Source organism: Natator depressus, chromosome 25 (genome assembly GCF_965152275.1).
Source record: "Natator depressus isolate rNatDep1 chromosome 25, rNatDep2.hap1, whole genome shotgun sequence".
In the NCBI taxonomy this organism is placed as follows: Eukaryota; Metazoa; Chordata; order Testudines; family Cheloniidae; genus Natator; species Natator depressus.
In genome coordinates, this window is record NC_134258.1 from 254,800 (window position 1) to 269,119 (window position 14,320).

A 14,320-nucleotide genomic window follows, 5' to 3' on the forward strand; every position below is an offset into this window, starting at 1 on the left:
GGAGTGGAACAGCTGTCAGGGGCACTGAGGGGGCGGTGACAGGAACTCACCCTACAAGGAGGGGGGTTGCCACTGGAGGTCACTCGAAAGGACAACAAGACTCCATTCTGGGGGTCAGGAGGGTGAATCCATCCCGCAGAGGTGGGCAGGTGCTGGGTGCAAATGCTGCTGGTTCCAGGTGCCCTTAATCCCCCCTGATTCCTCGTGGGCGTCTGAGTCTATGACAGGTTCTCGATCCCCTGCAGCAGGAGGCCGTCACGGCCAATATTAGGCGCCAGGTCCACATCATCTGGCACTTGCGCCAGGTGTCTGAGGCACTGCAAGGGCTGTGCCTCTGAGGCCACCAGCAACTCCCACTCCCTGCTGCAGGTACTGCTCTGGTCCCTGTCAGTGGGGAGCTAGTGGAAGGGGAAATGGAGCCCCCTGGCACTCTCTCCCCTCTCAGATTCCTTCCTCTGGGACAGGAGCTCTTTCCCTCACACCCATCCCCATCCCATTCCCCCTGCTCCCAGGCAGAGCTCTCCCTGCCCCATATGGTGCCACGGCCCCAGCCCCACTGAAGCTCGGAAAGCTCCACTTTTGAGGAGGTGGGGGTTGGACAGAGGCTCAGGGCTAGCTTCACCTCCTGCCCTTTATTCTCCCCTTGGCCCTTCTGTGGGGTCTCTGAGTGTGAAATAAATAGGAGCCTCCTTCCCAGCTCTCTCCCAGGCCCTGGGATCTGGCACAGCCTCTGGGCCCTGGGCTGCTACCAGTGTCAAAGAAGGGGGCATACATGTACCCAGAAAGGGTTACCAAACACAGCAAGGGGGCTGCAGGCTGAGCAAGAGCCCCACCGAGGGCACAAGGGCTTCTTTCTGTGGAAAGACCTCTTTGGACTTTTAGTGTGAGGCAAGCTGGGCCCTGGAAGGGTGGACTATAGATGGTGACCTGGCCAGAGGCTGAGAAACTGCCATGGTGCTCGAGGGACCATCAGTGGAGGATGTTAGGCCAGCGAGAGGGTTGTGATTCTCTGCCTGGTCACCAGGGAGCATGTAACGGTGAACAGATTTGTCTATGATTTGCATAGTCGGCAGGATTTAATTCCCCCTATGATCTGTGAGGGCTGATGGAAGTCTTGGTTGCTGAAGGAAGGTCTGTCCTTCCAAGCGGGCCTATTGAGGGACCAAGCTGGTCACTGGATTTTCCACTTCAGTTCCAGGAACTGGTTAAGCAGCCAAAGCAGGTCTAGGGGTTCTCCAGAAGCTCCTAGAAAACCAAGAGAAGCAGTAGGAAGTGCAGAAGAGCTACAGACGCAGCTGGCAATCTTCATGGAGTAGCAGTAACACCTGTCAGAGATCCTGCAAAGGGAAATCAGCGCAGGACGTGCTCTGCCCACTGACAAAAAGAGCATGCCTGGGCTGTGCTGAGAAGGTTAGCCCAGGAGAGCAGGGCATGCGACAGTGCACTTATGCCTAATACTTAAAGCCCGATCCCAAGATGGGGACAATGACCTCTTGGAGGTAAGAGCTATTTACTCTTTGGGGCATGTGGGTCTCTTGGGGGAGAAATGGGATCCCCGATGCATAGCCTGGCTGGGAGCTTCCGCCGTCCCTGGCTCCCTAGCTCTGGGACAGACATCTCCATCATCGTACCACCCTGGTTTTGTTCCTAGGAAGGAGCTCCCCAGAGAAGTCCTTGAACCTGCACTCCTGAGAGCGTTTCTGGGAGGAGGCGCCAGCCTCTCGGGCATGAAGGGAGCATCAGATAATCTTGTTCACATGGTATCTCCGGTCTCCAGCTCCACTTCCCGCAGCAGGGCAAACGAACCCATCATCTCCCAGAATCCCAATCCTTTGACTTCCTTCCGCTCAGCAGTGGGGTTTCTCCAGCCCCCTCACCACACCTGTCACCCTCTGAATGATGAAGGGCCTGAATGTCAGAGTCACCAGAACAAGCAATCTCCAGTTCCCGGCAGTGGGGCTTGTGTTACTTGGACCCTCTGGAAACCAGGTCTGAAATGGGGAAGAAGGACCCCAGGCCAGTAAGAGTAGGAGTGGGCAGAGCAGGCCTGTAACAGGGTGCTTTCCCCTGGGCTGCACAGCCTGGGGCCTAGCCAAGCTAATTACAGAATGAGCCTGGAGCTAGGCCAAATGGATTAGAGAGTGAGCTCCACCTGTTTCCCTCCGCTCCAAGGGTATCTGGGAGGTATCTGGGCCTGTGGATCCCTGGTGTGATTCTGGTGCAATGAACTGTAATCTGTTGGGGTTCTTGGGGCAGTTGGCCTTTACATGCCCCAGATCGTTACATTTAAAACATCGTCCAGCTGACGGGTCACTGGGGAGAGGCGGGTTGCTGGAGAACGGGGTGGTGGGACGATAGGGTGTCTGGAGGGTTCTTTGGAAGGTAGGTGGGGCCTTGGGTGGCCCCCGGTAATAGGGTGTGGTCTGGCATTGTCCCTTGTGGTCTCCGCTCCAACTGCGACCAGTTTTCTTCTTCTCTGCCACCTCCACCCATCTGGCTCCAATCTCTCCTGCCTCGATTACAGTTTTGGGCTTCCCATCTAGGATGTATCTTTCTATTTCCTCAGGAACACCCTCTAAGAATTGTTCCATTTGCATTAGGAAGGGCAAATTTACTGGAGATTCAACACTTGCTCCTGATATCCAGGCATCCCACTGTTTCACAATGTGGTAGGCATGTCGGGTAAATGACACGTCTGGTTTCCACCTTAGGGCTCTGAACCTCCGACGAGACTGCTCGGGTGTTATCCCCATTCTGACTCTCGCCTTGGATTTAAACAGTTCATACTTCTTCATGTGTTCTTTAGGCATTTCAGCCACCACCTGAGCTAAGGGTCCACTGAGCTGTGGCCTCAGCTCTACCATGTATTGTTTGGTAGTGGTGCTGTACCCAAGGCAGGCCCTTTTGAAGTTTTCTAAGAAGGCCTCCGTATCATCGCCTGCCTTGTAGGTGGGGAACTTTCTAGGATGGGAAGTGGTACCTGGAGAAGGATTGCTAGGGTTTGTTGGTATATTCTTCTGAGCCTTTACCTTCTCCATCTCCAGTTCATGCTTCCTCTCTTTTTCCTTCTCCTCCTCCACATGCTTCCTTGCCTCCATTTCCCTCCTGTGGGCAGCCTCCTGTACCTCCTTCTCCAGCCGCATGAGTTCTATCTGTTTTTCATGTTCCTTTTGTTTTTCCTCAGCCTGAAATCTGGCTAATTCCAGCTTTTGTTGAGCCATGGATTCTGTCATCCTAACCTCTCTCTTTTTAACTAACTTTACACCTGAGGTTTAGAAATAAACAAACAAAACTTGGCTGTAAAATTTTGCTGTGCTGGAATAGGATACCTATTCTCTGATAGTGATTGTCAGCCTACAGAAAAAGACAATTCCCTTTGTCTCTGCTCTGGCCCCAAATCAAAGCAAAAACCCTCCACTACTTGGAAACCTCCTTTCCAGCAGCCCCAAAGGAAAAAAAATTCCTTTTCAAATCTGTGCTCCTTGTAAAAAAAATCAAAATCCTAAAAAAAAACCCCTACCACTTTTTTCTCCAGGCAAATGGGTATAGAACACCCCACTATTTACTTTTAGGGGAAAAAAAACCTCAGGTTTGTGAAGACTGTGAATTTCCCTGCAGGAGGTTAACTACTCTGCCTCCAGGCAAAGAAAACCTGCAATTCACAAAGATAATCCCCTTTTGTCTCTGCTTTGGCCCCAAAGCAGAGAAAAAACTAGCTGCTTTCAGTTGGACCTCCTTTCCAGCAGCCCCAAAGGAAAAAAATATTTCCTTTTTAAAATCTGTTTTTCTGGTTCAAAAAATCTCAAATTGATCTCAAAATGATTTCAGGTTAATCCCACCACTCTGCCACCTTGTCAAGGTTCCTTCCCCACTCTGAACTCTAGTTTACAGATGTGGGGACCTGCATGAAAACCTCCTAAGCTTACTTTTACCAGCTTAGGTTAAGACTTCCCCAAGGTACAAATTAATTTTACCCTTTGCCCTTGGATTTCCAATGCCACCACCAAACTTTATCTGGGTTCCTGAAAAAACAGAGTTTGGACACGTCTTTCCCCCCAAAATCCTCCCACACCTTGCACCCCACTTCTCGGGGAAGATTTGGTAAAAATCCTCACCAATTTGCATAGGTGACCACAGACCCAAACCCTTGGATCTTAAACCCTTGGATCTTCGACTCCCTCAGGAACTGATGGGTAGGATCCCCTGGGGGAATAACATGAGGGGGAAAGGAGTCCAGGAGAGCTGGCTGTATTTCAAATAATCCCTATGGAGGTTACAGGGACAAACCATCCCGATGTGTTGAAAGAATAGTAAATATGGCAGGCGACCAGCTTGGCTTAACAGGGTAATCCTTGCGGATCTTAAACATAAAAAGAAGCTTCCAAGAAGTGGAAGATTGGACAAATGACCAGGGAAGAATATAAAAATGTTGCTCGGGCATGTAGGAATGAAATCAGGAGGGCCAAATCGCACCTGGAGCTGCAGCTAGCAAGAGATGTTAAGAGTAATAAGAAGGGTTTCTTCAGGTATGTTGGCAACAAGAAGAAAGCCAAGGAAAGTGTGGGCCCCTTACTGAATGAGGGAGACAACCTAGTGACAGAGGATGTGGAAAAATCTAATGTACTCAATGTTTTTTTTGCCTCTGTTTTCATGAAAAAGGTCAGCTCCCAGACTGCTGCACTGGGCAGCACAGCATGGGGAGAAGGTGACCAGCCCTCTGTGGAGAAAGAAGTGGTTAGGGACTATTTAGAAAAGCTGGATGTGCACAAGTCCATGGGGCCGGATGCGTTGCATCCGAGAGTGCCAAAGGAGTTGGCGGCTGTGATTGCAGAGCCATTGGCCATTATCTTTGAAAACTCATGGCGATCGGGGGAAGTCCCGGATGACTGGAAAAAGGCTAATGTAGTGCCCATCTTTAAAAAAGGGAAGAAGGAGGATCCTGGGAACTACAGGCCAGTCAACCTCACCTCAGTCCCCGGAAAAATCATGGAGCAGGTCCTCAAGGAAGCACTTACACGAGAGTAAAGTGATCAGGAACAGTCAGCATGGATTCACCAAGGGAAGGTCATGCCTGACTAATCTAATCACCTTCTATGATGAGATTACTGGTTCTGTGGATGAAGGGAAAGCAGTGGATGTATTGTTTCTTGACTTTAGCAAAGCTTTTGACACGGTCTTCCACAGTATTCTTGTCAGCAAGTTAAAGAAGTATGGGCTGGATGAATGCACTATAAGGTGGGTAGAAAGTTGGCTAGATTGTCGGGCTCAACGGGTAGTGAGCAGAAGAGAAGAGTCTGCAGAAGAGAAGAATGAGGGGGGATTTGATAGCTGCTTTCAACTACCTGAAAGGGGGTTCCAAAGAGGATGGCTCTAGACTGTTCTCAATGGTAGCAGATGACAGAACGAGGAGTAATGGTCTCAAGTTGCAGTGGGGGAGGTTTAGATTGGATATTAGGAAAAACTTTTTCACTAAGAGGGTGGTGAAACACTGGAATGCGTTACCTAGGGAGGTGGTAGAATCTCCTTCCTTAGAGGCTTTTAAGGTCAGGCTTGACAAAGCCCTGGCTGGGATGATTTAACTGGGAATTGGTCCTGCTTCGAGCAGGGGGTTGGACTAGATGACCTTCTGGGGTCCCTTCCAACCCTGATATTCTATGATTCTATGATTCTATGATTCTATGATCAATGGCTCCATGTCTAGATGGCAGCCGGTATCAAGTGTAGTGCCCTAGGGGTCGGTCCTGGGGCCGGTTTTGTTCAATATCTTCATAAATGATCTGGAGGATGGTGTGGATTGCACTCTCAGCAAATTTGTGGATGATATTAAACTAGGAGGAGCGGTAGATACGGTGGCAGGTAGGGATAGCATACAGAGGGACCTAGACAAATTGGAGGATTGGGCCAAAAGAAATCTGATGAGGTTCAACAAGGACAAGTGCAGAGTCCTGCACTTAGGACGGAAGAATCCAATGCACCGCTACAGACTAGGGACTGAATGGCTAGGCAGCAGTTCTGCGGAAAAGGACCTACGGGTGACAGTGGACGAGAAACTGGATATGAGTCAACAGTGTGCCCTTGTTGCCAAGAAGGCCAGTGGCATTTTGGGATGTATAAGTCGGGGCATAGCGAGCAGATCAAGGGACGTGATCGTTCCCCTCTATTCGACATTGGTGAGGCCTCATCTGGAGTACTGTGTCCAGTTTTGGGCCCCACACTACAAGAAGGATGTGGAAAAATTGGAGAGAGTCCAGTGGAGGGCAACACAAATGATTAGGGGACTGGAACACATGACTTATGAGGAGAGGCTGAGGGAACTGGGATTGTTTAGTCTGCAGAAGAGAAAAATGAGGGGGAATTTGATAGCTGCTTACAACTACCTGAGAGGTGGTTCCAAAGAGGATGGTTCTAGACTATTCTCAGTGGTAGAAGATGACAGGACAAGAAGTAATGGTCTCAAGTTGCAGTGGGGGAGGTTTAGGTTGGATATTAGGAAAAACTTTTTCACTAGGAGGGTGGTGAAACACTGGAATGTGTTACCTAGGGAGATGGTAGAATCTCCTTCGTTAGAAGTTCTTAAGGTCATGCTTGACAAAGCCCTGGCTGGGATGATTTAATTGGGGATTGGTCCTGCTTTCAGTAGGGAGTTGGACTAGATGACCTCCTGAGGTCCCTTCCAACCCTGATATTCTATGATTCTATGATTCTATGATTCTATGAACAATGAAAAAACATTCAGTTTTCTTACAAGAAGACTTTTAATAGAAGTAAAGGAATCACCTCTGTAAAATCAGGATGGTAGGTACCTTACAGGGTAATTAGATTCAAAACATAAAGAATCCCTCGAGGCAAAACCTTAAGTCACAAAAAAGACACACAGACAGGAATAGTCATTCTATTCATCACAGTTCTTTTCTCAGCCATTTAAAGAAATCATAATCTAACACATACCTAGCTAGATTACTTACTAAGTTCTAAGACTCCATTCCTGTTCTGACCCAAGCAAAAGCATCACACAGACAGACACAGACCCTTTGTTTTTCTCCCTCCTCCCAACTTTTGAAAATCTCTTGTCTCCTCATTGGTCATTTTGGTTAGGTGCCAGCGAGGTTACCTTTAGCTTCTTAACCCTTTACAGGTGAGAGGATTTTTCCTCTGGCCAGGAGGGATTTTAAAGGGGTTTACCCTTCCCTTTATATTTATGACAAAGACATTTTTGGACTTTTAGTTTAGGATGAGCGCGACCCAGGAAGGAGTGGGCTAAAAGATGGTCATCTGGCTGAAGGGCTGAGTTCCCAGGCAAAAAACTGCCAGAGTGCCCTACCGACTCTTAGCCGGGGTGCTAGCCCAGCAAGAAAGCTGTGGCACCAGGCCTTGCCAGGAAGGGGAACCTATCGGTGAGTGAACTCTGTTACAAGCCTGCTTCCATTGTGGAAACAGCCGGTAATGGAGAGTGGTGGGGATGGCCTCTGGGAGAGGATGGCCGGAGTGGTCATACAGCGGGGGCAGCAGGGTCCAGGGATGAGAGCAGGGAACAGGTTGTAGTGCAGCCCTGCCACTGAGTGGTAACGTGATCCTGGCCACGTCACTCTCCCACCTGGTGCCTCACTTTCTCTATCTTTGAAATGGGGATCATCCTGACCCATCTTAAGAACGTGTTTGATCCTCTGCTCTTGTTTCTCCAATCCCTGCCCTCCTAGCCCCACACAGGCCTCTGCCCTGTTCCTCAAACTTCCATGCCCATGTTAGTGCCTGGGTCGCGCCCCCAGCTGCAAGGTCTTCTGTACAGTCTCCTGCCAGCAAACTGAAGCCACCTCTAGATCCAGAATAGGAATTGGTTGGTTGAGTTGCTTATTCTCTGGGGTTCAGACCCTCTGTTCTCCCCCTGACAGAACCCTGATTGTCATACCTGTCTTTCAGGCTCTGTCCCAGCCTCTCAGATATATCCTGCAGCCAGCCCAACTCAGGGAGCAGTGCGGACAGGTTATCTCATCCTGTGAAACCTAGCAACATGGGTCCCATTGAGACTCAGATGGAAGATCCCATACATCTCCTGGAGGTAAGAACCGTTCACTCGTCCTGCCACTTGGGGCTCTTGTTACAAACAGGGGGCTCCTGCTACATAACCTTGTTGGGAGGTTTCCCTGTCCCTGGATCCCAGCCCTGGTACAGAGACCTATTTCTCATCATGATATCCTCATGTTATTATCAGAGGATGTGTCCAGGATCCTGGAGACTGTTTCCTGCAGGAAGTCTGAGCGGGCAGAGATCACTCACTGTCATGACCCACGGGTCTGCAGGGTTCACGGAAGCAGCCACACTCCAACCCTCCACCTGGAAGCCTGCTGAAAATTGCTTACCTAGGACCAGTGACGTTCAGCCCCAGTTTGAGGCTCCACTCCTGAGGTCCTATTGGAGGAGTCGGAGAGCAGCTAATTGGCCCCCTGGCCCTGCTTAAGACAGCAGCAGGAAGAGGAAGTTGTCTGAACAGCATGGCTGCTCCCTGTTCTGGACCATGTGCTGCCTCTTTCTGCTGCCGCTCCCCTGGCTTGATTTCACAGAATCATAGAATCATAGAATCATAGAATATCAGGGTTGGAAGGGACCCCAGAAGGTCATCTAGTCCAACCCCCTGCTCGAAGCAGGACCAATTCCCAGTTAAATCATCCCAGCCAGGGCTTTGTCAAGCCTGACCTTAAAACCTCTAAGGAAGGAGATTCTACCACCTCCCTAGGTAACGCATTCCAGTGTTTCACCACCCTCTTAGTGAAAAAGTTTTTCCTAATATCCAATCTAAACCTCCCCCATTGCAACTTGAGACCATTACTCCTTGTTCTGTCATCTGCTACCATTGAGAACAGTCTAGAGCCATCCTCTTTGGAACCCCCTTTCAGGTAGTTGAAAGCAGCTATCAAATCCCCCCTCATTCTTCTCTTCTGCAGACTAAACAATCCCAGCTCCCTCAGCCTCTCCTCATAAGTCATGTGCTCTAGACCCCTAATCATTTTTGTTGCCCTTCGCTGGACTCTCTCCAATTTATCCACATCCTTCTTGTAGTGTGGGGCCCAAAACTGGACACAGTACTCCAGATGAGGCCTCACCAGTGTCGAATAGAGGGGAACGATCACGTCCCTCGATCTGCTCGCTATGCCCCTACTTATACATCCCAAAATGCCATTGGCCTTCTTGGCAACAAGGGCACACTGCTGACTCATATCCAGCTTCTCGTCCACTGTCACCCCTAGGTCCTTTTCCGCAGAACTGCTGCCTAGCCATTCGGTCCCTAGTCTGTAGCGGTGCATTGGATTCTTCCATCCTAAGTGCAGGACCCTGCACTTATCCTTATTGAACCTCATCAGATTTCTTTTGGCCCAATCCTCCAATTTGTCTAGGTCCTTCTGTATCATATCCCTCCCCTCCAGCGTATCTACCACTCCTCCCAGTTTAGTATCATCTGCAAATTTGCTGAGAGTGCAATCCACACCATCCTCCAGATCATTTATGAAGATATTGAACAAAACCGGCCCCAGGACCGACCCCTGGGGCACTCCACTTGACACCGGCTGCCAACTAGACATGGAGCCATTGATCACTACCCGTTGAGCCCGACAATCTAGCCAGCTTTCTACCCACCTTATAGTGCATTCATCTAGCCCATACTTCCTTAACTTGCTGACAAGAATACTGTGGGAGACCGTGTCAAAAGCTTTGCTAAAGTCAAGAAACAATACATCCACTGCTTTCCCTTCATCCACAGAACCAGTAATCTCATCATAAAAGGCGATTAGATTAGTCAGGCATGACCTTCCCTTGTTGAATCCATGCTGACTGTTCCTGATCACTTTCCTCTCATGTAAGTGCTTCAGGATTGATTCTTTGAGGACCTGCTCCATGATTTTTCCAGGGACTGAGGTGCGGCTGACTGGCCTGTAGTTCCCAGGATCCTCCTTCTTCCCTTTTTTAAAGATTGGCACTACATTAGCCTTTTTCCAGTCATCCGGGACTTCCCCCGTTCGCCACGAGTTTTCAAAGATAATGGCCAAGGGCTCTGCAATCACAGCCGCCAATTCCTTCAGCACTCTCGGATGTAACTCGTCCGGCCCCATGGACTTGTGCACGTCCAGCTTTTCTAAATAGTCCCTAACCACCTCTATCTCCACAGAGGGCTGGCCATCTCTTCCCCATTCTGTGATGCCCAGCGCAGCAGTCTGGGAGCTGACCTTGTTAGTGAAAACAGAGGCAAAAAAAGCATTGAGTACATTAGCTTTTTCCACATCCTCTGTCATTAGGTTGCCTCCCTCATTCAGTAAGGGGCCCACACTTTCCTTGGCTTTCTTCTTGTTGCCAACATACCTGAAGAAACCCTTCTTGTTACTCTTGACATCTCTTGCTAGCTGCAGCTCCAGGTGCGATTTGGCCCTCCTTATATCTTTCCTACATGCCCGAGCAATATTTTTATACTCTTCCCTGGTCATATGTCCAACCTTCCACTTCTTGTAAGCTTCTTTTTTATGTTTAAGATCCGCTAGGATTTCACCATTAAGCCAAGCTGGTCGCTTGCCATGTTTACTATTCTTTCGACTCATCGGGATGGTTTGTCCCTGTAACCTCAACAGGGATTCCTTGAAATACAGCCAGCTCTCCTGGACTCCCTTCCCCTTCATGTTAGTCCCCCAGGGGATCCTGGCCATCTGTTCCCTGAGGGAGTCGAAGTCTGCTTTCCTGAAGTCCAGGGTCCGTATCCTGCTGCTTACCTTTCTTCCCTGCGTCAGGATCCTGAACTCAACCAACTCATGGTCACTGCCTCCCAGATTCCCATCCACTTTTGCTTCCCCCACTAATTCTACCCGGTTTGTGAGCAGCAGGTAAAGAAAAGCGCCCCCCCTAGTTGGCTCCCCTAGCACTTGCGCCAGGAAATTGTCCCCTACGCTTTCCAAAAACTTCCTGGATTATCTATGCACCGCTGTATTGCTCTCCCAGCAGATATCAGGAACATGCAACATCCCATGCAACATCCCATGAAAGGCCACTGGGCCCCATCTACCACGACGAGTCAAAGATCAATTAATTGCAAAAATCATGTTGTCCCATCATACCATCTCCTCCATAAATTTATCGAGCTTAATCTTGAAGCTAGATAGGTTTTTTGCCCTCACTGCTTCCCTTGGAAGGCTGTTCCAGAACTTCACTCCTCTGATAATGGTTCGAAACCTTTGTCTAATTTCAAGTCTAAACTTCCTGCTGGCGAGTTTATATCCATTTGTTCTTGTGTCCACATTGGTAGTGAGCTTAAATAATTCCTCTCCCTCCATGGTATTTATCCCTCTGATATATTTATAGAGAGCAATCCTATCTCCCCTCAGCCTTCTTTTGGTTAGGCTAAACAAGCCTAGCTCCTTGAGTCTCCTTTCATAAGACAGGTTTTCCATTCCTCGGATCATCCTAGTAGCCCTTCTCTGTACCTGTTCCAGTTTGAATTCATCCTTCTTAAACATGGGAGACCAGAACTGCACACAGTATTCTAGGTGAAGAATGCCTTTTATAATGGTACTAACACCCCCTTATCTCTACTGGAAATACCTTGCCTGATGCATCCCAGGACCGCATTAGCTTTTTTCACGGCCATATCACATTGGCGGCTCATAGTCATCCTGCGGTCAACCAATACTCCAAGGTCCTTCTCCTCCTCTCTTACTTCCAATTGATGTGTCCCCAGCTTATAACTAAAATTCTTCTTATTAATCCCTAAATGCATGACCTTAAGCTTCTCACTATTAAATTTCATCCTATTGCTATTACTCCAGGTTACAAGGTCATCCACATCTTCCTGTATGATATCCTGGTCCTTCTCTGAATTGGCAATACGTCCCAGCTTTGTGCCGTCCACAAACTTTATTAGTACACTCCCACTTTTTGTGCCAAGGTCAGTAATAAAAAGATATATAAGATTGGTCCCAAAACCGATCCTTGAGGAACTCCACTGGTAACCTCCCTCCAGCCTGACAGTTTGCCTTTCACTATGACCCACTGTAGTCTCCCCTTTAACCACTTCCTTATCCACCTTCCAATTTTCATATTGAGCCCCATCTTTCCCAATTTAACTAATAATTCCCCATGTGGCACCGTATCAAATGCCTTATTTAAATCTACGTAAATTAGATCCACTGCGTTTCCTTTGTCTAAAAAATCTGTTTCTGTCTCAAAGAGGGAGATCAGGTTGGTTTGGCACGATCTACCTTTTGTAAAACCATGTTGTATTTTGTCCCATTTACCATTGTCCTCAATGTCCTTAACTACTTTCTCCTTCAAAATTTTTTCCAAGACCTTGCATACTACAGATATCAAACTAACAGGCCTGTAGTTACCTGGATCACTTTTTTTCCTTTCTTAAAAATAGGAACTGTGTTAGCAATTCTCTAGTCATATGGTGCAACCCCTGAGTTTACCGATTCATTAAAAATTCTTGCTAATGGGCTTGCAATTTCTTGTGCCAATTCCTTTAATATTCTTGGAGGAAGATTAGCTGGGCCCCCAATTTAGTCCCATTAAGCTGTTCGAGTTTTTGGCTTCTACCTCGGATACGGTAATATCTATCTCCAAAGCCTCATTCCCATTTCTCATGCTACCGTTATCCCTAAGCTCCTCATTAGTCTCATTAAAGACTGAGGCAAAGTATTTGTTTAGATATTGGGCCATGCCTAGATTATCCTTGACCTGCACTCCATCCTCAGTGTTTCGCGGTCCCACTTCTTCTTTCTTTGTTTTCTTCTTATTTATATGGCTATAGAACCTTTTACTATTGGTTTTAATTCCCTTTGCAATGTCCAACTCTCCTTGACTTTTAGCCTTTCTCACTTTATCCCTACGTGTTCTGACCTGAATCAGGTAGCTTTCCTTCCTGATCCCTCCCATCTTCCACTCCCTGTATGCTTTCTGCTTTTTCTTCATCACCTCTCAGAGATTCTTGCTCATCCAGCTTGGTCGGCAACTCCTGCCTATGAATTTTTTTCCGTTTCTTGGGATGCAGGCTTCTGATAGTTTCTGCAGCTTTGATTTAAAGTAATCCCAGACCTCCTCCGCCTTTTGATCCATAAATTCTTCAGTCCAATCCACTTCCCTAACTAATTTCCTTAATTTTTGAAAGTCAGCCCTTTTGAAATCAAAAACCCTAGTCACAGATCTATTTTTGTTTATCCTTCCATTCAGTTTGAACTGAATTAGCTCATGATCGCTCGAACCAAGGTTGTCCCCAACAACCATTTCTTCTATGAGGTCCTCACTACTCACCAAAACCAAATCTAAAATGGCATCCCCTCTTGTTAGTTCAGCAACTATTTGATGAAGGAATCCATCAGCTATCACATCTAGGAAAATCTGAGCCCTATTATTATTATTAGCACTTATCCTCCAGTCTATATCTGGGAAGTTAAGATTTCCCATGATCACACAGTTTCCATTAGTATTTACTTCATTAAAAACATTAAAGAGGTCTCTCTCCATATCCAGATTAGATCCCGGCAGTCTATAGCACACCCCAAGCACTATCCCAGGGGAGGCTTTAGTAGTTTTCTTCCCAAAAGTGATTTTTGCCCAGATTCTGTCTTATCCATTCCATCGCTTCTTATTTCTTTACAATCTACCTCATCATTGATATACAACGCTATTCCACCACCTTTGCCTTTATTTTGGTCTTTCCTAAACAGCACATACCCTTCAATACCTGAACTCCAGTCATGACCACTATTCCACCGTGTTTCTTTTATCACTACAATATCTGGTTTCACTTCCTGCACCAGTAGCTCTAGTTCCTCCATTTTGTTACCTAGGCTCCTCGCATTGGTGTACAAACATCTTAATTTTTGCTGTTTGCCCTCAATCACATTCTTTACCCGATTAGGCATTAACATTCTACCGCCAGTATGACCTATTAGACTGGTATCCACACTGCCTTTCCTCCTTATGTCCATTCTCCTACTCACAGCTGTATCCTTCATTACTTTGTTTTCTTCCCGCTCAATATTAAAATCCTGTGTGAAGATTACCTGGACATCTTCCAACCATCTCCCCCAAATTCCTAGTTTAAAGCTCTCTTAATCAGTTGTGTCAGCCTCCATCCGAGAAGTCTATTTCCTTCCCTACTCAGATGAAGTCCACCCGGAGAGAACAGTCCTCTGTCCATGAATGCCTCCCAGTGGCCATACATCTCAAAGCCCTCCTTACAGCACCACTGCCTGAGCCATCTGTTGATAGTCATAATCTTGTCACACCTTTGTTGCCCAACTCTGGGAACAGGCAGAAACCCACTGAAGATCACCTGTGCCTC